Source organism: Strix uralensis, chromosome 20, assembly GCF_047716275.1.
Source record: "Strix uralensis isolate ZFMK-TIS-50842 chromosome 20, bStrUra1, whole genome shotgun sequence".
Taxonomy (NCBI): domain Eukaryota; kingdom Metazoa; phylum Chordata; class Aves; order Strigiformes; family Strigidae; genus Strix; species Strix uralensis.
Genome location: NC_133991.1, coordinates 13,464,558 through 13,477,655, shown reverse-complemented (window position 1 = coordinate 13,477,655; position 13,098 = coordinate 13,464,558). Strand labels below are relative to the sequence as shown.

The 13,098-nt window shown below is 49.8% G+C and overlaps 1 protein-coding gene across 9 annotated transcripts in view; it reads right to left on the bottom strand.

Moving 5' to 3' along the window:
* Positions 1-8,766: 8,766 nt before the first annotated feature.
* The window catches only part of RAP1GAP2 (RAP1 GTPase activating protein 2), a 73,710-nt gene continuing 69,378 nt past the window's right edge, over positions 8,767-13,098 (bottom strand). For all 9 annotated transcript variants that reach the window (XM_074890536.1, XM_074890537.1, XM_074890542.1 and 6 more), the window contains one exon: positions 8,767-12,612. The gene's annotated coding sequence lies outside the window, so the exon portion shown is untranslated. The remainder of the gene's footprint in view (positions 12,613-13,098) is intronic.

The following is a 13,098-nucleotide window of genomic DNA, read 5'->3' as shown; positions in this document are numbered from 1 at the left end:
TTCTTTGCTGTCTCCTATCCTCAAGCACTCAAGTAGCAAATTGAGATTAGAGAGAAGACATCTGAACAAACAGCTTCTGCCTTCCAAAATAAACTAAAGCTCTTAAAAGTAGCTCCAAATACACTGTTTTAAGACAGTCCATGCTAAGGGATGAACTGCAGCCATTTAAGGCACTTTTGATAATACGGATCAAGTCATGGAAATGCTTTTGCAACCACGGCAGCTTGTGTCCAGCTGCAGGCAGGGGAGCAGGAATTACTCCTTCACTCTTCCCTTCCGCAGAAGAGAGGAGGAATACGCACCGAGACCATCATCTCCATGGTGACTGCAGGGAAGCAGCAGCGGGTTTCCTAGAAAACATTGGGTTTGGTCAGAACTAGTGCAGGAAATGAAGCAGCTGCAGAAAAAAACGTTTCAATTATTCAGCCGGAAGAAGCAGTCGACAGCGATGTTTCTAAACCAACGGGCAGCAACAGGATCTTCCCTGGAAATCTAGGTAAGAGACTCTGCTGAGGGCTGGCCATGCCACGAGCAGGCAAGATCTGATTCTGTTTTAAAGTAAAGGGCATTTGTCCTCAGGCCAATGACACTAGCAGGAGGTACTGTGACATGTCCACAAGCACACAATTTCCAAACCCGCTCTGGTGCCTGATGTCACACCTCTCCATATATCCCCATCCTAGTGGCATTCTGAACCGCAGAGACAACAAAAATGGCAACACCATTTCTAGGAAGAGAGCCAAACCCATTCAACTAGAAGTAATGCAGATGGCACAACGACCGCTTTGTCTGCACATGGCACCAAACTCCATAACAACTCATCTAAAAACTGCCCCGCTCAGTACCTGTGGCAACGTGGTGCTACAGTAGTGGGAACCTCACTTCAATTATTAAAGCTGAAAAATTCTACAGCTAAGTGTAGTTGCAGCGTCCTCTTGTTATCCAGCAATATGATAACGAGAAAGCTATTATTTCTTTGCTCGAGTTGCTTAGACAACTCATTGTATTGTAATTTCTAATTTTGTAGGAGTTTTCTGCAGAAGGAGTCCTGTCTCATACCTAGGACATATACTGCATACAAAAAGCGCTGTTTAAATAAGACAACTGATGCATGGCAAGAGAGACATCAAAGTACCACTTCAGTGTTGCTTATGCAAACTCATCAGCAGGTACTGATGGACTGCAGTCACTTCTGCCAGTGCCTTGTACCCTGAACTTCGGGGGCTGTGACAATTTACACCAGATGCCGATTCATCTGTGGAGCTCAGACATGTTTCTAACATGTTCTGTGACAACTTCCATTGGCCTTTGCAGCTTCTTCAAAAGCTCTGTGGGTATAGCCTGGAGAAAAACCCTACATTTCACAGAAGTAACCAGCTATGCTGCTATTTGGGACGGGACCCAGAGCACACTCTGTACACCTCAAGAATTCCCTCCCAAGTCAGTACAACTCACCTTGTAAATTAATCCTCTGCAAGAGGTTGAACAGGACCCTTAGTAACTGAGAAAGAGGGAACGCTTATTTTTTTTTTTGAAGGTGAGAATAACCCTCTGCCAAGATGTTACTCAAATGCAAGCCCGTTTGTAAAAGCAAGCAGAGGATTACACTTTCATTCCTGTATTTCCAGTGCCACCTTCTGTACAGAAGAGGAAACCTCTGAGTTTCAGGAGCTTCAAGGGATGAAACTGGAAAGTTCTTCCCCACCCACGTGGGAACAGAGTCACTACTGAAATTAAATACTGAAAGATTTACATTTTCAGTAGCTCAACAGCACATTGAGTTGTGTGCTTAAGACACCCACATGTGCCAAAACCTTCTAATTTTACAAAGAAGGTACATCAGCTTCACTTTGTGTTTTCCATAAATTTGTACAGCTTCTGGGATGACATGTAATGGATGACAGAAATAAACATCCGTTATTATTAAAAAACCCGAACTGAAGTAGAAATCTGGCTATAAATGTCAAAACCTCTTGTTAAATGAATTCACAGGACCATAGTTACGGTATGTGCACAGGGATAGCTGCTTTTCTTCTCTGTCATCCCGAGTCTTTCCCCAGGGAAAGGTCTGAAGTGATTTCTCCGTTCCCCTGGGCTGCCCTTCGGCCCGCGCCGTGGGAGCGCACACCTCCTCCTCAAATACACAATCCAGTAGCACATGCAAGCGACTGCTCTAAACGTTTGCTGTGACTAGCTTTTTCATACTGCATCAAGAGTGTGCAGGCATAAAAAATAATCCCTAAATTGGATTTTCTTGTCCTCTTTTATTAGCAGCTGCCTTGATTGCTTCTTAAGCCACACAAAGCCCTTCAGGTGGGCTAGTGACCTGGAAGAGCTGCCCGATGCCCCATCACGGGCAGCGCTCAGAGTCGGGTTGGACGGGGCTTTGAGCCACCTGGTCTAGTGAAGGCGTCCCTGCCCGTGGCGGGGGGCTGGACTAGATGAGCTTTAAGGTTCCTTCTGACCCAAACCATTCTGTGATTCCATTCCTCATTCTGCTTTCCAACAGTGGCTAGAAAACTGCTCGATAAATTACATTTAGGAGGTTTTCCAATGAGTACTAGTCAGCATGATTATCTGGTGCATATAGACTTTCATTAAAGAGACAGACAAGGTCTTATCAGCTTCCCTAATAGATGTTCCACACTGTTCTGCCAGATCCGATAAGCTCTGAAGAGGACTTGAAACAGCCTTAAAACATCTAACCACTTTTAACTGGGGTTGGAGGGACACGGTTCACACGCAGGCAGCAGCAGGGCTGCGAGCACAGCCAGTGAGCACCCTGGGGACCACGCTGAGCACCCCGGCGACCACGCCGAGCACCCACAGCTCCCCAGGGGAGTGGACAGGGTGGCATCACCTCAGGCTTCTCTGACCAAGTTTTGTTTAATTAACACAAAGCCAGTACAGCAGGGAAGGAGAAAGGGCTCTGGCATCCCCAGCCACACCTCTGCTCCCTTCCCGCTCCACAGAGTGCAGCCAAGGCAGGGCAGCTGGTTCTACTCCAGGTTCTGCCACTGGTTGTGGGTCCCAAATTTCACTTGTTTAGGTCAGTGGTTTTCAAACCAGGAGAGGCAGAAGGTCAGCGTGGTGACTTCGGTTTGGTTATGGGCTCGCAGTAGTCAGCTGGAAGCCTAAAGGGCTGACAGCTGCTCCTTGCTGCTGCGTTTGTGATCCGCTTAAGTACTCCGTGTGAGGTTTTAAGCATAATTTTGTACTGTGCTTGTAGCATCAAAGCCTGCTTCATGTCTGCAGATGCTCCTGTAACCGAATGATCAGATTATTCTCTTCTGTGATCAGAAGTCCATGACATAGTGAGCATTCCTACAAGAGGCAGTAGAAGTCCTCAATCATCTTTCCATGATTCAAGTCCTGCGAGCAGGTAAGTAGCCAAGCAAAAGCCTCTGCGTTCCCAGCTCTGGCTTTCTGCAATATGCCATTAATCTGCAAAAGTTGGGTAGTCTGCTCTTAGTTCTGTGGAAAGCTGGAACTGAATGAACCAAAAACTCCAACCAACCCATTAATGCCTTGTAAAGCACAGAGAAAGATCACTTCCAGGTAAGAAAATTACTCGAGCCTGTAGACAGGTACATGTCCAAAGAAAATACCTTCATTCAGTAAGTAATCTAGTAATAAACCTCTAGGAGACAAATGCTGTAATGATTATTTATATTTTCCTCTTATGCCTGGATTCATGCTTGATTGGATTCCCTGTAGTTCGTAAGAAAAGGAAAAGCAGCAGAGTTTCAAAGTGCCACTCATCATGTGTATCAGACTATAGACAGAGCCTAGAAAATTAGGATCCTGATTGGAGCATCTCAAATTCCAAATTATATGGAATAAGGCTGAGCTGTAAAATTGTGTACACAGCATATCATAATTGCAGCTACTGCTGGAATAAATTATGGCAAGTGCCTTAAATATTCTAGGGATGAACTGAAGACGACTCTTCGGCTAAAACTATAAGAGCTTCCTGTCCAGAAAACATAACCCCAAACTAGAGATCAGACTGACCTCAGTGACCTCTTGGGAAAAGAATCTGCAACATTTGGGTTTGTATTTCACCTGATGAGTAAGACTCCCAGCAGCTGAATGCTCTCAAGCACATTATTTAAGGATTTTTTTCACTTTTGTAGCTGAGACGGACTGTTTGGCTCAGTTACTATCCCCCAAACCCTCTGAAACCTGGATTTAGGAGGTTATTTCTACAACATTTGCAGTTTGTTTAAACTGTAAGAGTGAAGTAACTCTGGCTGAGAAGCCTGTTTTAAGTTGTTTTCCAGTTGTCTGGAGCATTTCAGTTTCCCTTCTACCAAATTTTAGAGTCCAGATTCTTTGGGCAAGTTTCCAAGTCCTGGCTGGAATATTCAACCATTAATTCCCAGCTTGCCCATCTGCTAGGTCTGGACAAGATTTCTGTACCTTTAAAATGTGGGTCTAAACTGCTGGGTTATCTTTAACTGTCAACAGCATCTCACACCATTTAATTTTAAAGCTTAACTTTTTAAACCTCTCCAGGTTGATACTGCTCTGTATGTGAGCGCCCATCAAGAACTTGGCACTGCACAGTAATTGTGTTGCATTTCAGCTTTATCGCTGTCCTGTGCCAGCTGCTCTCCAAGGAGCAGAGGGTGGTACGGCTGCATCACCCTGAGCGGGACACGGTGACAATCTCCAGATTCCTCCCACCCATCCAGGCTCTGTTAGGAGATGGCAGCTGACTGGGATAGTCCTCTTATAATTTGAGCTGAATACACACAAGGTGTTCAGACACCTCGGGGAAGATGACTGCTGCTGTACTGTCATTAAACAAATCACCCGTGCTTTCAGGGACCAAAGGGCACCTTTTACAATTGAAGGTGAAGCTTTGCCTGTTTTCACTTGCTGTCTGGATTAATTACAAAGCAGAATATTTGATGTCATGTGTACTAAATGAATACATATAAATTTTTACTGACCAATAAAAGTTAAATTATGAAAAAGACGTTTTGTAATTACAGTATACACCTTGACACTGAAAATGCAAGAAAATCCAGAAAATTCCCCTTCAGATTAAGCCAGTTACGAGTGTTGCCAGAGTCCAGAGGACACCAGGTTCTAGGCAAGCTCATCAGCAGCAAAGGGCTCCATGGATCTGCAGTTTCTCATATTCAGCTGCCTACAGCGGTTTGAATTCCTGATCCTCACAATCTCCAGCATAAAGAGGGTTTCCAGTGGCTTACCCACCCCATCCTCAACAAGTCTTACACCTTTTTCCGAGGCCACTTATGAGGACGCTGACTGCCACTCCACTAAACAGCCCCCGATGCTCCTTGGAGCTCAGGCAGCTCCCCATCTACATCAGGGATCACAAATCCATACTCTGGCTTTACACATCACAACAGTTGTCACCTCCACGTCACTTCCCAACACTCAGCTTCTGGACTCCTGTGATTATGCACCTCGGTCTATTTTTAAAAGCCTCCCGAGTTTACAAATAGCTTAAGCCAACTTTTTAACATACTGTAAGACAAAATGCCTTTATTAAAAAGCATATGTTCTCCCTTGTGTTGAGGATTATGCACACATTGCAGAAGCTAATAGCTTCAAAACAGCTTCTCAAAAGCATAATTGTTTTCTATTTATATGCATCCATACCATCATTGCTAAAAGCCATAACAGCAAATACTTAAAACACCAAAGCTTTAACATAGCCATAGCCATGAAGCTTTATCTTAGTTTTTCAGCAGGCAGAGCACTCTCAGGGTGTTTGCACGGAAAGTGAGCTCTGCAGCTTGAGCTGCCCCTTTGCAGTTAAGGAGAAGTTTCAGGTGAAGAAACTGAAAGAAGTTGGTCATGTGCAAAAGGGTTGCAAGTCAGGGTCAGAACAACAAAGCAGGGCTCTAGTTCCCATCTCCAGACCACAACCTTGTGTTGCTTAACCCCCCACGACTTGTGTTATCTGATCAAGAGATACACAGCTGCCTCGCTTAAAAATAGCAGGAGAAGTCTCTGATGTGGTGGCTGGACCACTGCAGCAAGGAGGCTCCCAGCCCTGACCCATGCAGCCTCTCCAGCAGGACCCTTTCAGGGCAGGCAGCACCCTACATCACTGCGGGGAGCTGGGGAGCCCATCACAGGCACAGACAAACCCCTGCCTATGCACCAAGCTGCTCAGATTCTCCCACTCCCCTTGGCCCATAACAGATTTTTCCCTATCTCTTGTAAAAAAAAAAAAAAAAAAGGATTACTTACCACATCAGGAGCACTTCACTGAGATTATAAAGCCTCACAACATCCAAGCAGAAAAAATGTGGCAGAACCTCAGCCTGGAAGCCAAGAGAAGGTCAGTCCTTCCCAGTGCTCCCTCAGATGCAGCCTGCCCAGCCTTGCTGCTGCCACCTCTTTTGTAGCCTCCCCAGCAGGTTAATTGGGCCACTCAGCTGACTTCAATTTGTCACCCAAAGGGTTGGGATGGTCTTTAGCACTTCCCAGTGTTGAGGTCACATGCCGTTGCTGCAGTGCTCTAGGGGCACCAACATCAGAAGGACACGGACCTGCTCAAGTGGGGCCAGAGGAGGCCACGAAGATGCTCGGGGGGCTGGAGCACCCCCCTGTGAGGACAGGCTGAGAGAGTTGGGGTGTTCAGCTGGAGAAGAGAAGGCTCTGGGGAGACCTTAGAGCGGCCTCCCAGGACTGAAAGGGGCTACAGGAAAGGGGGGAGGGACTCTTGATCAGAGGCGTAGGGATAGGACGAGGGGTGATGGTTCTAAACTGGCAGAGGGCAGATTTAGATGAGATCTAAGGCAGAAATTCTTCCCTGTGAGGGGGGTGAGGCCCTGGCACAGGTTGCCCAGAGAAGCTGTGGCTGCCCCCTCCCTGGAAGGGTTCAAGGCCAGGTTGGACGGGGCTTTGGGCAACCTGGGCTAGTGGAAGGTGTCCCTGCCCGGGGTGGGGGTGGGACTGGATGGGCTTTGAGGTCCCTTCCAACCCAAACCAGTCTGTGATTCTATGATTCTGTCACATGGAATGAGAACAAAGTATAACACCACAGTGGCTCAAGGACACAAGAAAAGCACGTTACAAAAATGCTACTTGGACGGTATCACCCCGTGACCAGACCGGGGTGGCCGCCCCAGCGTGCCCCGTCCGTGGTTGTGCACAAAACGTGGGGGTCTTGTGGCCCGCAAGCCATGAGCCGGGGCAAAATGCCCCGGGGGTCAGTTGGGGCTGGGAACCCGCCCTGCCCACCCCGCCCGGGAGCTGCAGTACGGCTCCGGGTCACTAGATGGCAACTGGTCCCCACTTGGTGCTCGCCCCAGTTGCACCAGTGCCCGGACTGCCCAGGTCGGCTGGGCTGTGCCCTGGCCACGGATCGCCAGGCAGATGTGACCATCCCATGGGGATCTGCACCAAAAAGGGGGGCACAACCCCCCCGGTCGGTTACAGCGGATCCAGCAAGAGGCGAACGCGCGGGTGGCCGGGCTGAGGTGGCCCCGGAGGAAATCCCCAAGGGACTTCGGGTACCCAGAAATACGGAACCGAGAGATGACGGATCCTGCTCATGCTTGGTGTCGGTGCCGTCCCTTACTGGGGAGTGGACAATCCAGCTGCAAAGAGAAGCTAATAGCATGGGCTTGGGATTTTATTTTTTTTTAAGACTGACATATAGCATAAAAAACTGTATTTGGTTTTGTTTAATGACAGATTCAGACTTTACGAGTTGACTCAGCAGAGCAATACCCTGTCCCTCACCAGAAAACCCCGCAGTGACCGTCCCTGCGAACTCCCTGTCGCTGGTGGAAGAGCAGCACAAGCTCCTCTGCAATATTGGGCACTACGACCCACACGACACCCAGGCTCCGTGCATGCACCCACCCAGGAACCCGTCCCAGCCCCCCTGGGCCCCCCCAGTCCACAGCCGGGGCTGCAAACGGTCCTGCCGGAGCATCCCCCCGGGTGGAGCTGGGGCTGCCACAGGCTCTGCGGGCATCGGCCACCCGCGCCAGGCTGCTGCACTACTGAGGGTGAGCAAAACGCTCCTCATGGTGGAGGTTTTTTCCTGGCAAAGGCAAGTATTTTATTCTCACGGGTACAAATTAAAGGGTACATTCTCCTCGTCTCAAAATGTTAAAAAACTAACGCTGGCCAATAGCTTTGTGCTCCATTCAGCCCGAGCCGTGGGGAAAATGGACCAGACACGCCGCTTCCAAACAATAACAGCTTTTTTCTTAGCATCCTGGGAGGAAGAGATCTGGGAAATTAGGGGGATTTGAAAGGAGCCTGAGGAGCTGGAGAGAGAAAATCCAATTTCATAGTTAGCTCATGGAGGATGTCCAAAGGTGGCCAAGACGCTGGAGACTGACGGCCCAAGGTAAGCTCAGCTGGGTTAGACAAGCTGAACCGCTGCCTGTTTACTTGCTTTACCACATGTGGGCTGGCTGCTGACAGGGACCTGGTTTTATTGAGCTTTATGGGGCACTAATTCCAGTTCGAACAGAGCAGTTCACTTGATGAAGATTGCTATGTGTTGGTAAAAGAGAAGCCGGGTCCCCCCCGGGACGACCCAGTCCTAGCGTTACAAGCATCAGCAGAAATGTCCCGATTTACACCTTTTTTGCACACTCACACGCTCCTGCTTCAGTCTGTGGTGTTACATGAGCTCACCCAGACTCAGGCCGGTAGTGGCTCAGCCCCGGTCTCCGCCGTCGCAGGTTTTTACAGGGTGTTCCCACAGCGCTCAGCTAAAGCTGTCGCTTCACGGGCATACACAACGTAGTACACATATGGACACAAAATATGTTATTTATTGTGAATTTTGCAAAGACACATTTAAGCAACAAAATATACATTTGTGAACCTTTAGTTTTATACATAACAAATACAATCTGCTACCATAGCAATAAATTAAATGTACATTATTTACAACAGACATAGGCCACCAGGAACTACAAAGCACCGCCTCTCTACATAAAAAATAAACTTTGTCAGATACATTTCTTCAAGATTTATTTTCACTCTATAAACTCTCTTCACATTCTAATGATATAAATTCAGCATTTCCCTTTGCAGGATATACGCAGTGCTACATTCATGAAACCATAATGAAAGCATGCTCTAGGACGGGGGATGACAGACTCTTTGCCAGCTCTAGTGGAACAGAAGTTGGAACATCAGCGAAGCAGCGTGAGTGCGAGGTGCGATCTGCGGAGGTGCTGAGCTCCGACCAGCCGCTGGTTTTAGAAGCAGTTATCAGCACTGAGCACCTCTCGCAGTCAAGCTGAAGATGGCTGAGAAACCTCAGCCCCAGTTAACAAGCCCATTCATGCCAGCGACACATCCTGGCACCTTCACCTGCCATTCCTGAAGACCCTCAGAACTCTGGAAGGAAACTGAGTTTGTGCTTAGGACCCCTCCTTGTCACTCAGAAATAAAAGCACTTTCATGTTGTGCTTAAGTGTAATCCTGTGCTTGACTTGGTGGATTTCAAGAGGATGCAAGTCCGTGCTAAGTGCTTTCCTGAACAGGAGCCCAGAGCCTGGCTGCCAGCCCCCCCCGCCCTGCTGCAGAGCAGTCCCCAGGGCCGCGGCAGGGGGGAGTGGGGTTCCCTCCCCGCGCTGCTGCGAGGACGTGGGACCTGCAGCACCAGGGCTGGGGAGCTGGGCCTGGACTCGGACCTGACCTGCCTCGGCCCCTCACCCGGGTCAGGAGCTGCTCCAAGCAAGCAGCAGCCGGGGTACGGCAGGAGCAAGCACGGGGCCGAAACCCCGGCGAGAAGGGGAGCAGCCGGGGGCTCCCCCATCCTTCCCCAGCCACGCTCCTGAGCCCCTTCTGCTCCCGGTGCAAAGTCACGTCTGAGTCGGGTAGAAGTTATGTGCATGGAAATGGTGGGGATCAGAAAGGAAAACGCACTGCCCAATAATTTTAGTGTCAGTTAAGGATCCTTTCTTTTATACATATATATCTCCATATATACATATATATCTCTCACTGTTATACATGTATATATACGTGTGTGTCACTTACAAGCACAAAACATTTTGCAATATATATACAGGGACACCTTTACCTTCTGCTGGACGTGCAAATGCCTCCGAGGTTTAACACAACTGCTGGTCAGTCCCCAGCACCGCTACGGGCCACTTCGGAAAGGAGCCCGCCACGCACACAGGGAGGGAGGAACCAGCCACAGCCTGGCTAGGACGGGAGCTTTAAAAGCCCCGTTGCTATTAAGGATGCTGCCGTAGGTTTTTGCAGCCCCTCATGAGGAGCGCTGTTGGAAATGTCCCAGAGCCACTGGCAAAGCTTGTGCCAGACCTCGGCTCCGGGTCCCGCTGCCGTTCCAGCAGGCTGGCGCAGGGAAAGACAAGTCCAACGCGCTGCAGCTCTCTCCCTGAAGCTTCACGCCGTCCTGCCTGCCTGTTAATCCCATTCGAATAATTCTACAAATCAATCTAGGTCAAAAGGGAAAGTCAAGAGGTTCAAGTAAAAGAAAAAAAAAACAAAACCAAAAATGAAAAACTCAGCTGACAGTAGCCACTGCACCTTCTGCTGAAAGATCTCACGGAGATCAACACCCATGCCAATGATGACGTCTATAGAATCAAGCAACTTCTCAGGGGAAAAAAGCAAAACCAAGAACAGACCCTCAAAGCAAGTTCATTGCACCAGTCAATATTTCACTGTGAGGCATAAGAAAACCAGACCAAAAGCTTCTAAGAGGAAGAACTGGGGGTGGGTTTGAAAGTGCTACCGAAGCATCATCAGACAGAAGTGCTGAACAGCAAAGTATGTGGAACCTGAGACATCTAGAGCTAGCTACGGGCCGGGCTAAGCACGCCGTGCTTCCCCTCTTTCAAAGAAAACCTCAAGATTTAAACTCTATTTAAATGCAACTCTCCGAAAGCAGGAGGGGACGTGTCCCCACTGGTGGTTATTGGTATCTCCTAGTCCGACACAGCGCACTTAGTGCCTGTGAAACTGTTCTCCGCCTTTTCCACACCGTGTTTTCCTCCTTTAACCTGGTTCCTCTCCCATCAGGGCTACAGCCTTTCCTTCTCAAACAGGCAAATCCCATGCACGAGCGGGAGCACCTCTATGAACCAAGTGCTGAGGTTGTTGGCCAGGACCCTGCAGAGCTTCGCCAGCGGAGCCAGCTCAGCCGGGCTTGGCTTTGCTCTGGTCCAGGGGGAGGGGACGGGCCCCTACACGTGCGACTCTGCACGCGCCTCCTCAAACGGGTGTCGGGCGCTTTCGTGCCCCTCGGAGCTCCCACGGTGTAAAGTTGACTTTGGCACTCAAAGTTCTGGTTTTGTTAGGAATTACGAACTCAAAGAATTGCTTTCACTTGAGATCGAGAACCTTATTTCACAGGGGTTTTTGCAAAGGTCACAGGTTGTGGTAAGGGGGAGGGAGCATCTCTGCAGCAGTGCAGTGCACCTTTCAAAAAACTGGTACGGAGAATCTATGAGCAACATGAAATTCATGGACAGACTTCAGTAAACTTTAGACGAAGTTCCATAAAAGAGCAGAAGGGTTTCTCAGCATGTTGGGAGAGGTATTTTTTGGAAAAGGGCGTCACGGGGAAGTCACCTTGCAGAATCCATAATCCTCATCTTTCAAAATGAACGAAAGCACATTCAAAAGCAGCGGGACAGATTCTGCAAGGGGTGGAGCAGCCTAAACCATCCAAACACTGGAGTTTGATGCATTTGCTTTCCCGGAGATCCAAGCCCTGGGGTAAAGCAGAGCCCACTGGGTAAATTCACTCTGAATACCAGTTCTGGTATTTAGATATACTACAGCTTTAGCTTTGGTTCATCTTTTCCAGGCCTGTGCTCAGAGTTTCAGGCAGAGAAAAAGCGGAGAGGCCGTATAAACCATTCCCAAAGCTGCCCAGAGAGGATGAGTCGGCCCCGGTCACCAGCTCTGCTGCCCCAGGACCGGCTCGCACGCCCTCCTCTTGTGCCAGAAACTAAGTATGGAGGAAGAGGCTGCATCTGCCCTAAAAATTTAGTGATGTGGGTAGTAAGGCGGGAGGAGCTGCCTGGGCAGCGCCATGGGGGGAAATTTTACCCTGTTGTCTCTAAACAGAGAAGAGCAGCAGCAAATGATGGGGCGGGGGAACTGCCCCGGGGCCAAGCAAAGACACAATTTTGCCCTGACCACCGCCCCTTCCAAAAAACAAACATAAACCCGTTTCCCCACTGATAGCTGCAAATAAAGCATGGAGGGACCTGACCTGCGTGGGGGTCCGTCCTGCTTCCCCTCTGCCCGAGAGGAGCTGCGGGAGAGCCAGCGGGGGGATGGACGGCGCCCGCCCAGCACCCATCAGCCGCGGCACACGTGGGGTGACACAGCATGGCACCGCAGAGGGGACGTGGCCCCCGGGCGCAGACGATCTCCTCCGCGGTGCAGAGGGAGGGGTGCGGGGCACAGGGCGTTTGCTGGCGAGGGGTTCACCCAGTGGGAAGGTGGCTGGTCCCCGCCGGGGCAGAGATCGTGGCAAGGTGGAAGCTTCTTCCCGGCACAGTGGGGCAGCTGGGAGGGGAGGGCACCTCGCTGCCCGCGGCCGGGGTGTGCATCTTCCCATGGGATGCTGAAGAGTTTTCCCTTTGTTGAAATAAAAATTCTCTGCAAAGAAGAAAAGGATAAAAGTGTTGGAGACTGTGGAAGGAGAATATGCCCAGTCCTGCGGTGACAGCCATGGAGCGCCAGTCCCAGGGAGGGAGCCGAGGCCGCCGCAGTGCCTGTCCCCGAGACATCAAGCCGCCTGCCGCCCCCAGGCTGGGGTGGGAGGAGGGTCAGTGATGGACTAAACATCATGGCTTTTTGAGAGCCATGCTTTTGGAAATGGAAATCCCTCTCATTTCAAGTTTTATGGGCTCTTCTGCTCAGCTAGGAACTTCCTAATTAAAACCCTGATTTCATGACACAGAAGGATTCCGGGAACTGGAGCCTGCGAGAAAACCAGTAAATAAATTCCTTATGGCTTGCAAATGCCTCCTGCGTGGAAGCGCCCACTCGTGCTGGTGGCCCCACGCACAGGCAGAAGCTGTGCCAACAGGCAGAAAGTCCCCGGCCCCAAGAGCCCGGGCCAACCACGCTGCACTCCGTCAC